The following is a 15937-nucleotide window of genomic DNA, read 5'->3' as shown; positions in this document are numbered from 1 at the left end:
TAAGGGAGCTGGGCATGTTTAGCCTGGAGAAGAGGAGGTGAAGGGGTGATATGATAGCCATGTTCAAATATATAAAAGGATGTCACATAGAGGAGGGAGAAAGGTTGTTTTCTGCTGCTCCAGAGAAGCGGACACGGAGCAATGGATCCAAACTACAAGAAAGAAGATTCCACCTAAACATTAGGAAGAACTTCCTGACAGTAAGAGCTGTTCGACAGTGGAATTTGCTGCCAAGGAGTGTGGTGGAGTCTCCTTCTTTGGAGGTCTTTAAGCAGAGGCTTGACAACCATATGTCAGGAGTGCTCTGATGGTGTTTCCTGCTTGGCAGGGGGTTGGACTCGATGGCCCTTGTGGTCTCTTCCAACTCTATGATTCTATGATTCTGCAAGGAAGCCCTCGAGCAAGGCAGAAGGCAAAATCCTCTGTACCTGCTATGATCCTGTCACCTCTGCTGAACTACTCTCCTTACCTTATGGTGCCACTATTATGACCTCCCTAGTGGTGCAGCAATAAAGCTGCTAGCTAAGCAAGGTCCAGTATGGTTTTGCATTGGATGGGGGGCCATGTGTTGAGATTCTTGCATTGCCGGGGTCCCTTCCAACTCTACAATTCCAGGGTTCTGACTTGTCTGTGAGGAAAGGGTACATTTGTAGCTGTTTAGTTGAGAAACAAGGCAAGCAAGGGGGGACAGAGAGAGAGAGAGAGAGAGATTTAAATCTTTCATATCCCACTCTTCCAGCCCAAAAGTTCCCAGTGGCTCAAGGATTGTCATTTCATAGAATTGCAAAGAGTGGGTTTTCACAGGGAAAGCACAGAGGCAAAAAAACCAAACAAAGCACTCTGACAGGGAGCTTTAAAGCACATACCTGTGTCTAGAAACACAGCACAAGAGAAAGTCGGAATAAGCCATCCCTCTCTGATTTGGCATTTATTCGTGGTGCTTAGAAAGAAGTCGTCCATCCCTCTCTCGCTTTACTAGAACCTGGGATCACCCAGGCAGGCTCTGTGCTAAACATGTTCTCTGTAGGTGACTGCATAAGGCAAGTTGGCGAATGCTGGTAAAAGGAACTTTCCAAAACGATGAGGCTGTTTCAGACTCTTGCTCTTTTGTGGGTGGGCTTCTCTTGCGCACCAACAAGTTCAGGTTGTGCAACTGCAGTTGAGTTGGAGTTCTTGCGCAGCAAACCCACTCCCTGCAGCCATAGATTTTTGTGCTAAGAAAAGTGTTGGGGACATGCACTGGAAGGTATAGATGTGACATCTCCCCACAAACAAATAAGAATGATTGCTCCCTAAACAGCATACATTGTACAACCTCCCCACAGATTTGTGGAAGCAAATCAGGATGAATGCTCAGTAAACAGGTTGGCAGTGACCAGAGTCTCTTTCCAGATTTTGTATGCCCTTCTTAGCTCTTTCATCTTAAGCTGGCCATTAATCTGGTTCAAGAAACCTGGATTTCCTGTGCCTGCGTCATGGAACTCAAATCCTTTTCGTTCCTGTGTCCTCTGCCGCTGTGATTAGCAGGTGACATGATGGGGAAAGTGGCAAACCAGAACTGACATCTGCATTCCCCTAAGCCAAGAGAGGCCGTTTAGAAGGAAAGCCTTTCTTGCAGAGGAGATTTTGTCTCTGCAGCTGCTCCTGGAAGCAAGCGTGGTCCTTTCCACAGCAGGTGGAGTTGGGACCACTGCAGTGGGCATCTACAAACAGCAGCATCTGCTGCCTCCATGCCAGAGATGCTGGTGAATCGACTTGGGAGCTTACCTTCTGCATAAAAAGCAGGTCCTGTACCACTGAGCTATGCCCCTAGTTTAGAAGAACATACAGGCATTTCATGCCTTGGAAGCAGGGGCTCTACAACAGAGGTACACAGGAAAGTCCAGTCTGCACATGCTGCAGAATGAGTTGGCAGACTAAGCAGAGTCAGTTCAATGTGTTTCTTAAACTTTCCCTGTGTAAAGACAAAACAAATCAGGCCTCCCTGCAATTAGTAAAGTAGTACATCAGAGAGAGAGAGAGAGAGAGAGAGAGAGAGAGAGAGAGCGCACATAATATAAGCCACTTCTTGATGTGCTATTTTTCTACATGCAAGGAATTTTGTACCAGATGAATACATAGTACAATTTTAACTTGGCAGTAACCACAGAGTAAAAGGTCTGGCCCAAGCTGAGGTGGATTCTTTAACAGAAAGTCTGCCAAAGAAATAGAAAGGCAGTTTAAACAGATTTAGGAGAAAAAACTGACACCTTTTAATTTGGCGTCATTGAATGTATGCAATTTGTGCTTTTTTTCTTTAAAAAAATGTTTAGGGTTACTCTCATTTTGACTCAAAGCTACCAGCATGAGTTTGACCAAACTGCGGGAGGCAGTGGAAGACAGGAGTGCCTGGCGTGCTCTGGTCCAGGGGGTCACGAAGAGTCGGACACGACTGAATGACTAAACAACAAAAACAAAAACATTTTGACTCAAGAAAATCACCATTTTATAGTTCAAATCAGGAAAAATAGAATCATAGAATAAATACAGTAAATGGACAAAAGTACAAAGATTCACGAAATGTTTGGGCGTTATGTGTACTCCTGCGTCCCCCCAGAAAAAAAGCACTGAGGCATATTATGACATATCTCAGGTAATGAGGTTTTTTCTTTTTCTTTTAAGACCACTATAGGCAGTATCTAAGTTCTACTCAGAGTAGACTCACTAAGTTATTCATGTCTGTGGGATAAATGGATAAGAAAAGGCTTAGCAGAAGCAACCATGCTTCACCTTGCTGTTGTAACTGTTTGCATTGCAAAGACAGAGGAAACTCGTGGTAATATGTAATACATTAAGTATAGAAATTGCTGAGAGTAGCCAAAAGGTATTAGAGCATGGGTAGGCAAACTAAGGCCCGGGGGCTGGATCCGACCCAATCGCCTTCTAAATCTGGCCCGTGGATGGTCCGGGAATCAGCATGTTTTTACATGAGTAGAATGCGTCCTTTTATTTAAAATGCATCTCTGGGTTATTTGTGGGGCATAAGAATTCGTTCATTCACCCCCCCCAAAAAAAAAATATAGTCCGGCCCCCCACAAGGTCTGAGGGACAGTGGCCCGGTCCCCTGCTGAAAAAGTTTGCTGACCCCTGTATTAGACAGTCTGTGGGTGACTCAAAATCATGAGGAAAAATGGAAGAGAACAGTTAGAAAGGCATTGCGCATGATTAAAAGGGCTATGAATATTAGTCAAACCGCCCCTGGTGGAGCTACAGCTAATTAACATGAACATGTGATGTATGTAACAGTGGGGGTACATATCAAGGAGAAAATATGTAATAGGCGGACCGGAAAGTCTGTAAACTTCAATTTCTTAACCAATAGGAGATTGTAGAAGAGAAATTTGGACAGGCTTTAGGGTATAAAGTACTTGTGATGTCTTCCGGGGTGGCGCCATCGGCAATGGCGGACTCCCTCCGAACTGGAGGGACCAGCTCCGCATGAAACGGGTCTTTTCCGCTGCGGCGAAGCGGGGACCCTTCTGGAAATCACAGGCGGATGAAGCCTGTGACCGTGGGACTCGGCGGGCACCCTTAGCGCCCCCCCAACCCGCAAAGGAACCCACAAACGGGCTCCGAAGCGAAGAGGGGGAAGTGGCGCAGTGCTGTGAGTCAATCGCTTTTTCGGCAGAGCGAAGCCGCATAGCCGTTGCCAGAGAGCGCTGCCTTTTTCCTGGGACAATTTGGCATTTAAAATAACCAACCGTGAGTACTGGAACATTGAATATTTGGACTTTAAATAAGAACTGGTGAAATAGAAAGGAATTTGGACCTAAAAATCCTCCCTAATTTGGTACTGAAACGGAAAGGTTTAAACAGGAAGTCAGCCTTCCGTTTCCCTGTAGCCAGAACAAAGCAAAGACAACGCAAACTAGAGCTTTAAAAATCACTCTTAAAGGATTGACTTTCATCATTTAAAATCGCTGAACCCCCCTTCGGTAGCAGGAGAAGAAGGGGGAGCTCTTTTGAGCTGTTCATCATCATCATCATCATCATTTTTATTCGACCGTCAGTCAGAAAAAAGTACATTTTGTCAAAACACAGTTAAAACATCCAGGAAGATTTTAAAACTTAGCCAACACTAAAATGGGCTAAACAGATAGCCCCATATCAATACAGTCAATTATAGTCTTGCGACGCTTAAAAGCTAAGAAGAGAAATTTGGCCACCAAGGAAGGTATAGCTCTAGTGGTGTTATTCAGCAAGTGTAAAACCTGGTTTTCTCCGGGTAGGAAGCTGAATTGACATAAGAGTGGGTCTATAAAATTTTGTCTAAGCTCTGCATAGGAAGGGCAAGTCAAGAGAATGTGTTCGGTGGACTCAACCACCCCCATGGAACAATGACAGGTTCTCTGGGCGTATGGTACTCCCCTGTACCTTCCCCACAATATCGCAGAGTCAAGGACATTTAATCTAGCCGCTGTAAGAAGTCTACGGTATTCCACATAGTGGATTTCTGCCAGGTAGGGGGCTGGTATGGTCCGATAAATCTGGTCCCCTAGGAACATCCCTGGTTTTACCTGGGCTATGTCCTCTTGTCTGGCAATGTCACTCAGTCTCCGGGAGATCACAGCTCTAGCTTGATTGTACGTCATGGACTCAAAGTAAAGGAGAGACAATCCGCAGGATTGAACCTCATTAATGGCCTCCCTTTCCCACGATGATTGGAAATCGTCCCTCAATATCAAGGGGGCAATACCCACTGGTTTAAAACAAAGCTTGAGCCATAGCCAGAGCTTCGTCTTCAAGGCCACATACCGTAGAGCTTGCCAGCCGACCTCTAATCTCATAACCGCACCCGCTACCGAGGGGGGAATCCTAAGGATGGCTCTAAGGAATCGCGTTTGGATAGAATCCAGTTTCAAAAAATCCCTACGGGAGCCTAAAGAGATGCCCACCAAAAGAAAGGGGAGGACTTTCATTTGAAAGAGTCTCAAAGCTATCTTGATTGATTGAGCCTGATTCTTAGCATATAGAGATCTAATCTGGATGGCTGCTTTAGATGCTGTCAGAGCTGCTTCCAGATCCTAGCTCACAGAGGATCACGCTAGCCAGCGATCATTAAACAAAAGTCTTTATTGAGTTACAGTTTCCATTCTCAAGCTGCTGCGTGCAACTCTACGTCTCATGGTTAGATCGGCGAAGCTCCATCTGAGTCTCCGCCCCCTGTACACCAGTTTAAGATTCTAGCCTTACTCCACCTCTTCCGTCTCTCCTTTCTCCTCTGGGTCCTGCTACCCCCCGGGGTCCCTTCCTTCCTGGATTCTTCTGACGCTGACGTTGACCCCCCTGACTCCTCCCCGTCTTTTCGGCGGGCTTTGGGACCTGGCTCCCTATCCGGGCTGCCAACTGCACCGCCCTCCTGTACATTTGAACTTGGCGTGCGCGCCCAGCCTTCAACCTTCCTCTCGACCGTTTCCTCGCTCCCCGATGGAGGCGTGGCCAATCCTGACTCATGTCCTCCCACTGGCAGTGCGCCGCCTGATCCCGATGCCTGGGACTCCTCCCCCCTACTGCACTCTGGTGTGGACGCTGGTCCTGATTTCCAACTGCTTCTCTCTGAGTCCCCTCTGGCCCCTTCTTCCTGGGGTGTCCCCCTCGGCACCCCCCTTGCTCTGACCATGGGAGCCCCTTTCTGTGAATCTTCCGATTCGCTGGAAAGACTCAGAGACCTCGGACCGCTGTCATCGCTAACATTACCTTCGGACTCCTCCCCCTCGCTCTCTATTTCCTCCCTTTCCTGTGCCTCTGCTCCTGAACCCCTGACAGATGCGTTAGTTGTTATATAGTCTCTATGGGCCAGAAAAGACCTATTTGACCGTATTACTTGTCCCAGATATTTAAAGCAGTTAACCTGCTCTAGGGGGATCCCGTTCATCGACCATCGATGGAGTCTCGGTCGGGCAGAGAAGACCATGATCTTGGTCTTAGCATAGTTGGGTTGGAGCTCATGCTGATCACAGTATTCATGTAGAGCTTGCAACATTCTCCTCAGTCCAATAGGGGATCTGGCAAGAAGTGCGGCGTCATCCGCATACAGAAGAACGTTCAGAGATCGGCCTGCTAATTTGGGGGGGTGGAAAGCATCATTGGCCATGTGAGTCACCAGTGAGTTAATGTAAAAATTAAACAATGCAGGGGCCAATAGACAACCCTGTCTTACCCCTCTAGTGGTGGTAACCGGGTTGGAAACTAGGCCTTTATTATCTAGCCTGATTCTCAGAAAGGTGTTTGTATGGAGGCTGATAATCAGGTGAAGGAGACGGCGATCGATCTTTGTAGCGGCCAGTTTTGTCCATAGCTGCTTTCTAGAGATTCGATCAAATGCCTGCTTAAGGTCAATAAAGGCCACATGAAGAACCTTTGGGGCTTTGCCGGCATACTTTTCCGCCAGGTGATTCAAGGTTAATATTTGGTCTGTGGTAGATCTTCCAGGGCGAAAGCCTGCCTGTTCATCAGCAATGATATTGTCGTCCTCCATCCATTTCGATAGTTTGTTTAGCAGGTATCCCGAGTAAATCTTCCCAATGACATTTAGCAAGCTGATTGGCCTAAAGTTGCTCGGCTCTGTACGTGGTCCTTTCTTATGTATTAATACAATCAACGCAGAGCTCCAGCTTGAGGGAAATTTTGCTGTTTTGTTTATATGCGTGTAAAGTGCTGCTAAAAGTGGGATCCACCAATCTTTGTTTGCTTTGATGACATCAATGGATATAAGGTCATCACCGGGGGCCTTGCCTGCTTTAAATCGATCTATGAGAGTTTCAACTTCAGGGCATGTAACTGGGTCCCAATCGGGCAGGGATTCCGGCTCCACCGTATCTCCGCAGGCATCGTGAGCTGCATACAGATCGGCGAAGTATCTTTCCCAAGTGTCCGCTGAGATGTGGGGTTCTATTCTTGCAAGCGGCCTACCCAGGTATCTGGAAATTAACTGCCAAAAAGAGGCTGGATTTCTATTCTCTGCAGCTATCAAGAGGTTGTTCCAATTGTTTCTTTCTGCCTCGAGCTTCTTTTCCTTTAGTAGGGCTTTATAACTTCTCCTGAGGGTGATAAGACGGTTATTTGGCATGGGGTCATTTGATGCTCTGTATGCCAACCATTCATTATACAGATGATTCTTGAAGTTTTTGCATTCCTCATCGAACCATTTTTTGTGGAAAAACTGTTTACCATGCTTTGTGGGGGACCGAGCAAGTGTTGGTTTTAGAAGTTCTACTAAATCGTCATACATTGGTAGAGGGTCATCCGCCTGCATAAGGGAAGCCCTTTTTATTTGGAGCTGATCAGACCAGAGAAGTTCATTCAGCTGCTGGGCCGAATTGGAGGTCCATTTAAGGGCTGTAGGTCTTATCTCCAGATGGTCATTTGATAGGTGCACAAAGGAGTGCCTATCAAGTTCGTCAGCCAGAGTCAAGGAAATTTCTAGAGGGAAGTGATCACTTTCCAATCTTGAAGCCACCTTAAAGCTGGATATTTTTGAGGTGAGGTCAGGAGATATCCAGACAAAATCAATAGTGGATGCACGTGAACCTGACCAGTAAGTGAATTCGGCAGGGTAGTCCGAGCTGATTGCCCCATTTAGCAGAAGGAAATTGAGGGCCAGCAAGGTTTGCCTACATTTGAAACCTGCGTAAGTGGCTATGTTATCTTTGAATTTCCTTGGTAAAAGATCTGTAGTCATAAGAGGTGAAGAAGGGTACTTGCTAAATTTAGAGAATAAGATTTGGTCAGTGTGTGACAGGCGTCCATTAAAATCTCCCGCCAACAGAAAAGTGGCTTCGGGGTATTTATCAAAAAGCGTTTCCAATGTCACTTGGATTTCCTGCCATCTCAGATCAACCAAGTTTCTCTTATAAATTGGACATAAGTAGATATTGATCACTACTATCGTTTCCTCTGCTGTTTGCAACTTTATAATCAGCATGAGTGACGACTGGATGTCGATTTTTTCGGCCTGAAGATTTATGGCTAGGGAAACAAAAGTAGCCAAGCCTCCTTGCGGTCTACCATGTGATAACGGATTCTGCGTGGCATTCAGGTAGAAGCCCTTGTATCCTGTTAGAAGTCCTCACAGGCCCATGACTCTTGGAATAGGAGGATGTGGCTGCCATTTATATAAGCAACAAATGATGGATCTGTCAGTTTGGATTTAATACCAGCCACATTCCATGATAGTAGTGTAAGAGGCCGCTTTGTGTTTCCCTCAAGTCATGATTTCTCTTGCGTGGTTAATCCTGGAGAATCCAAATGGGGGTGCACGCTGCGTGAAGGGGCAGTAGGGTGCAAAAAGGCAGTGATTTTTGATTGTTTGCACTTCAGGTTCAAGTTGTCACATGTCACAGGAGCAGCCAGTGGCTGGGGAGAATTTACAGATCGTTGTAAGAGAAAATCTTGATACGAGGGGGTGTTGCTAACCGACAAGTCCATAGACTCGTCGTTTGCCGTATGCTCTGTAGTTGCAGGAGTCGTGCCTTGAGGATCGAGGCTTGTTGATGGGAAAGCACTATGCAAGACAGAAGAAAGACATCCTTTTCGGTTAGCTTCCAGTAGCTTGTTTAGCCTTGCCACTGCCTCAGTGTTTGTCCAAAGGGCTACTGGATCCCCCAGTGTCTCTTGCATCGTCATGGTATCAGCACAAGGAATGCAGCCATTTTGAGGATTGGAGATCGTTTTCGCTGCAGGGGGGTCCACATAGGCTTGAGTCTGCCATTCTTTAGAAGCATCTATAGTGGCCAAAGCTGGACCCGTCAAAGCTCTACCCCTTAAGGCAGTCCCTTCTTGCCGGTGGGATGGTCGGCTAGTAAATCGTGGGGAGGGGTTCATAGGAAGGGTCCGTTGCTGCGAATTCCGGTCCTCAGTCCTCCTTGTAGGCCAGCTAACCAAATTTGCTGAATTTGGGATTTTCCCAATAATGCCCCTACAATTGTTAAAGAAGCATCTTTGTGGAAAGATTCCAAACCAGTTGAGACGATTTTGAAGTTTGCTCAAAAGTGCAGGAAGCCTGGGAGAGTCGAACTTGAGCAACAAGCACTTAAATTTTGGAGTCTCTGGCAGCCATTCTAATGATAGGAGACCACCCTGGGCCAAGTAAGACCTGGTCAACATTCGCAATGAGATCACAGCAGCTTTACGATTTCTCCAGGCATAATAGGGGAAGCAGGAGTGAGCGATGTTCAAGCATATATTGTTAGGGGTAAGTTGGAGGTTTACTAGCTGCTGCCCCCTACTTAGGCTCTGTGCCTCATAATTATCAGGTCCCTGATGATTTAATGGCGGCTTCAAAATCGAGACAGGGGTTTTGGTGAAGGCATTTAGTTTTCCCTCTAACATATTGATGGAAGCTGATAGCACCTTTATTTCGTCAGCCAAGTGAAGGCAATATTTCTGCAAAGTCCTCAGCTCCGCTGATTGTACTATATCACATAAAGATTTACGATGAGGGTCGGGGTAGGGAGAGAGGCCATCTGGGCTGGAGGTCATATCCAACAGCGATTTGTCTCCTGACAAGGGAGTATTTAAAGTCGTTGGGGGATCATGTGGACAGTCTATCTGCTTGGAAGTAACAGGTGAAGGAGGCACAAGATTGCAGAAAAACTCCTCCAATGATGAGATAGAAGGCTCTAAGATCTTAGGTGGTGAATCCAGCCCAGTAGGCTTCGAAATCTTAGACCTAGGTTCTGAGGCATTAAAGGAACAGTCTTCCACAGAAGAGGTACGGCCACGTTTTAGATTTGTCATGCCAAACCCCTTGAGCGGCTCGGTTATCTAAGAGTCCTTCAAAGGCCAAGCAAGAGCTGGTGGAAGGCCAGGGAAGCGCGGCCGATGGCTGCCCAAGTTACAGCCAGCCAGGTTATTAGTGAAGCTCATTAAGGAGATTTACGGCGCTGGCTTTGCAAGCATCCACAGGGTGAGCTCCCGGCGTTATCATCAAAACACTATCGTGCCAACTTCCAGAGAAAAATAGGAGCGGAGCAACTCACAGCATGAACCAGAGAGGGGAGCTCTGGCAAGCGCGTCTTACTTCCAAGGTGACTTCCCTCCAGCACCAGCAGTTTATCAACGTCGCCAGTAAAACAATAAAACGTTAGCTAAGAAAAACAGGGGCAGTGGTGAGGTGATAAGGCAGCCAATAAATCATTAAAACTGTAAAATTAGAGTCCAGGAAGGCTAAAAAACTACTTAAAATCTTAATTGAAGGCAGGCGAACCTGACTATGCTGCTATCTCCGTCGCCATCTTGTTTCCTCTTCACCCCTTTTGAGCTGTTTAAGCCTGCAGAAGTGAATCTAAAGCAAAGTAATTTTCCACCGTCCTGATCCTAGAGCGGGGTGTCAGAATTGACGTTTGAAGCTCACTGACCAGAAACAAATGTCTTTGACAGATAGTTAAAAGAAGAGAAACATAGTGACTCCATTGCCCCCTTTCGCATTTTAAAAGAACAAATATGGACAAAATATCTTAAAAAAGAAACTTTGTTGCTATTGTTTCTAAGAGAAAGAACAACCAGAAGTTTTTTCCCCCTAGAGGGGAACTGTGAAATTGTAACTAATCCCTGGGAGCTTGCAGCTGTCACTGATTACAACCGTGGGAAAGGGTTTGTGACCTTGCAGGACAATGTCTGCAGAAGCACTGTTGGGTGCTTTCTGCAAAATAAATGCCCTATTGGATCAGTTAAGCCAGAAGACGGATTTGATGACTAATGCGGCCAGAACCTTTGAACAGGTAGTGGGAAACTATATGGAGCCCACCCAGGAACTAAAACAGGAGCGTGCCATGACAGAACAGCTGAGAGATGAGGATTCTGCTGAATCTTGGGCGCTAGAGACGGAAGGAGTTGCAGCCCAGCAGGAATATAAATTTTTGGATTGGACAAATGAACTTGGAAAAGACCAGACTTGGAAAGATAAAATTTGGTTTGGTTTGGAAATGGGGGGTTGGATAGACCCCCCTATACAGGGAGATTTGGACTTTCGAGTCTGGAAAGGGGCCGTCAGATGTCTGGAGCAGTGGGGGCTCTCAACTTTGAAGGGAATCTGGAACATGTTTTTAAATACTACATCGAGTCTAGTCTGGACTATGGAAAAGGGACTGTTTTGTTGAAAAGGGTCAAAAACATTACCAAGCTGGAGTCCCCACGAATAAAAGGAAAATATGAAGAAGAGCGGCGGAAGGGACATGGAAGTGACTTGAGGGCCTCAGATATAAGATTGCCAGGTTAATGTGCTAGATAATAGGACAAAAAGGACTGACAAAACCCGGGACCAGGAGGAAGGGACGCTGGATGAAGATTGGATTGCTTAAGTTTCTATTTTTATCATTAGGACTGTTTTACAAAATTGATGAATGTTAGGAAAATGTTGAAATGAAATTATTTGGCTCTTATAATAATGTCTAAAGAATTAGGTAAGAATGTTATGGTTAGGAGAAGTTGGTAAAAATTAAGATTTAAGTTTTAAATTTTTTCTATATATAAGACAAGATGAAAATAGATTAAGGTAATGTGAGGACAGAATATTATGAATTATGGAAAGGATTTGCTGTGATTATTATAAATCAGGATACAGGAAAAGGGAGGAGGAGGAGGTCAAGGAAAAAAGGTATTGAAAGTGGAGAATTGGAGAATGATGGTTTTACTTTTTCTTTTTCTTTTTTTGTCTTGTTTCTTTTTTTTCTGTAACTTTAAAAAAAAATTTCTCAATAAATATCATTTAAAAAAATAAATAAATAAAGTACTTGTGATGTAAATAGGACGGTGCCCTCCCTCTTTGCAGCATGAGCGGGGAGTTGTCCGTGCAGCGCTGTCTCGAGAATAAACAACTTGTGGTTTTGCCTGATTGTGGTGTCAGACTCCTCCCTCTCACAGAGCAATTGACTACCTCTGGGGAAGATCCCTGGGGCAAATTTGTCCAACAGTGTCCATTAACTTCAATGGGTCTACTCTGAGTAGGACCAGCACTGGATACAATCCTGAATAAAAGCACATTTTCCTGCACACAGATGCCAATGTGCAGGGCTACCTTTTGGATTCTGTGACATCATGTCTCCCTCGACTTGTGACCTCATGTAGTGATTATTGCTGACAAGATTGTAGCCAAATTGAGGCTGCTGAAGAACAAGAGAGGAGTATTGGTATATTTGGGCCATCCTAAGGCCTAGGACTTGCTGATCAGAAGGTTGGCAGTTTGAATCCCCGCGACGGGGTGAGCTCCCGTTGCTCGGTCCCTGCTCCTGCCAACCTAGCAGTTTGAAAGCACGTCAAAGTGCAAGTAGATAAGTAGGTACTGCTCCGGCGGGAAGGTAAACGGCGTTTCCGTGCGCTGCTCTGGTTCGCCAGAAGTGGCTTAGTCATGCTGGCCACATGACCCGGAAGCTGTATGCCGGCTCCCTCAGCCAATAAAGCGAGATGAGCACCGCAACCCCAGAGTCGGTCACGCATGGACCTAATGGTCAGGGGTCCCTTTACCTTTACCTAAGGTTAGCAGAAGCCTAAGATGGCAAAAAATAAATGCCTCCCAGAAACATCCCACCGAAGTCTGGGCATGCACAACAGCCACAGATGGGGTGTGTGTGTGGAGTGTCCTGCTTGGGCCCTGCCTTAAACTATTATACCAAGGGGCCCATTTTCTTACGCTTGTGGTTTTTCCATGGTGATGATTTGCTAAGCATGGGTTTTACTGGATGAAATGTAATGGGCCTGTGTGAACGACACTGGAGCCCAAGGATTGGGGTTGGGCTAGATGACCCTCAGGGTCCTTCCAACTCTACAATTCTATGGCCTTGTGACTACCTTCCTGAGTTTGGTGGCCTCCAGCTCCCATCATTCTGTGAGCATTAGTCTCTCTGGCTAGAGCTCATGGGGGTTGGAGTCCAGCATTGGGAGAGCCACAGGTTCCCCATTCCTGCTGCAGTCTGGTGACTTGCAATGAAACATACATAGGATCAGGCTGCACAAATGTCACAGCCTGATCCTCCGAGGTTTGCTTGCACCCAGAGCAGAGACAAATATTGGTGCTGGAAAATCCAGACACCTCCAACTAATTCAAGTGGATCACAACCCATGGCAACCCTTATGGAAATGAACAGGATCTGGGTCAAAGCTTGACCATGCTCTTGTACAGCTGCCACTCATTTCAGTGGGACCTGCATGGGGGATGTTTGCCGTAGCTCAGATCTGCCCATCCTCTTCCACTCTAATGCCCTGAAAAGCATGCAAAAATTCTATACCAGAAACATTCTGATCAGCTTGGCTCAAGGAAAGACACACACATACAACTGTGATTAATAAAGGTTTATTTTTGTGTGTGGAAAATGTTTCAGTTTTTTGGAATAAAACAACAGCAACTTGTTTTGCTAATCAGAGTAGCATATTGTTACAGGTTTGTGGGTGTCAATCTGGATGGCACCTGTGGGTCCCTTCCAAACCTGAGATCCTGTGTATGTGGGGTTAGATTTAATGAGAGGAAATCTGCTAAACCAGTCAAACCAGTCCCTTGCTTATGGTACTGGCCTGGGTTGCTATTTGCATGCCCTAAGAGGTTGCTAGAGAGACCAATGGGCGGGCCTTTTCCTACCTCACCTGACATGCCACATCATCCAAGGATGGGAAACAATAGGCATTTTTGTCCTCGATATGTCCTGTCCAAATGTTGTTGTACTAGCCATTGGCCATGGCAAATCTGAATAAAAAATAAATACAAGCAAAAGGAATGTCGCGCCACAAATAATGGTCTCTCTTTAGATCTCTGCGTCTCCCTTACAGTTCATTGTCCAGGGTCTTCTTTCTGATCTTTTCTGGCCTCCAAAGCAAAAAGGGTGACTTGTTGAGTCACTGAAGCATTTGCATCACCAAGAAGCAATAGGACCTTCTCTGTTGGGAGGAGACAAATTTCCTGTAAGGTGAGAAATTGCCTCCTGGGTCCAAGGTATAGTAAATACTGTAGTAATATAATAAATAGTGCAAGATGTCTTCCACCTGCAGATGCCCACATATTCAGAGTCTTATCTTCGTACGGTACCCTGTTATATTATCTGTCCAGGACAGTGGAGGGCATAACTTGAAAATGCAGCTAAGCAAAAGCAAATCTAAGTGAGGCTGGCCAGAGATTTGACAGGTAACTGGCTCTAAAATGGACTGTTTTTAGAAGAGGGAACCAAGGAAAGCATTTAGAGAATTTAATTGCTTGCAGATCATGTAGTGATTCTGTCCAGTGGCACCAATCCCTTAGTTGGCATTTGTCTGTAGATATAATCTCCTCTATTTTAGGGAAATAATAAAGAGTTCAAATAATATTGTGTGTTAGATTTCCACTACCGGCTGTTCACCAATTCTGCATAACAAGTCTTTTCAGCTAATTAAACCAAGTACAAATAGCTCTTGCAGTTAATGTTGGCCATCCACATTCCATGTGTAAGAGTTCGGATGCTGTTCCCTTGGGTGCGGAAAACAGTCTCTTGAGAAATTGGTTTTGCACCATTTCTAATCCTTTAATAGTGCTCTCATCCTCGCTCCAGATTGTCCTTGATATGTCTTCCTTCTTCTTCTTCTTCTTTGGCGATCACTCGTAGCCGAGTAAGATTGTCTTCCATAAACACGGTTTTAACAATGAGCCCGTAAGTGACTGTGGAGGCCAATTCTGGATCCACACGTCCTTCCACAGTGGGGACATTGGTTTCCAGGTGGGAATTGATCACGGTGTGGATTTGTTAAGCGTGCCTTCCTCTTAGCACCTTTCTCCCTTGCGTCCTGAGTTTGAGTGCCAATGACACCTTTGGTAAAGCCTGTTCTCCAACTGGAGCGCTCGCAGGCCAGTGTTTCCCAGTTGTCGGTGTTTATACTACATTTTTTTAGATTTGCCTTGAGACTGTTAGGATATTTCCGTTCCACCTTAAAAGGGAGCAGGCTTTGTGAGTCACAGAGTCTGCGCATTTCCTGTTCACAGGATGTTTATGTTTTCTGTTGCTTTCATTTTTTCTCTCTGTGTCTGGAGACACTGAAGCAGGCAGTCATGTTTTTCTTTGTTCTGATCAACGCTGAATAAAACTTGTAAATAATGCTCTCCTGCGTGCAACTTCTGCTGTGAATTATCTGCTGATAGAGTGTGCATGAGCTCTGGAATGTGGCAAGCTATTTCTAGAAACTCGTGTCGCTAATTGCTGATACTGTATCTACGGGAGATCGATGGATCGTCCGGCAGCCGGCTTGGGGGCCATGATGGACTTTGTCTCCCTGGCAGTATCCCAACAACAGAGACAGTCTTTGTTGACTGTTAAACATATTTTGTTGACCACCAGCATTACACTTTCCATTTTTAAGTTGGGAATAGAGTAGTTGCTTTGGAAGACGATCGTCAGGCATCCGCACAACATGACCAGTCCAGCGAAGTGGATGTTGAAGAATCATCGCTTCAACACGGGTGATCTTTGCTAATTCCAGTACACTGGTATTAGTTCGCTTGTCTTCCCAAGTGATGCATCAAATTTTCATAGACCCCGTTGATGGAATCTTTCGAGGAGCTGGAGATGGCGTTTATCAGTGGTCCATGTTTCAGAAGCGTACAGTAATGTTGGTAGTACAATAGCTTTGTAAACAAGCATTTTGGTTTCCTTGATATGTAGTATCCCTTTAACTCAGGGGTAGAGAAACTATGTCCTCTCCAATTTTGTTGCACTCCAGCTCCCCTCAGCCACAGGCAGTATCACCCATGGTCAGAGTTGTTGCAAGTTCTGGGAGGAAAGTATCCCAAGGACTCTGGGATGTCATGCAGTTTTGCCAGAGGCAGTGATGTCACTTGACTTGGAAGGCTTCGGCGTTAATTTCGAGGCTCCCTACGGGAAGGAGCAACAGCACCTCTGAGCACGTTAAGAGTGCAGTGTCCTCCTTAATGGGCAAACACGTCCAA

This window comes from Podarcis pityusensis (assembly GCF_964106645.2).
Source record: "Podarcis pityusensis genome assembly, chromosome: 8".
NCBI lineage: Eukaryota > Metazoa > Chordata > Lepidosauria > Squamata > Lacertidae > Podarcis > Podarcis pityusensis.
Note: the sequence above shows the minus strand (reverse complement) of the source record.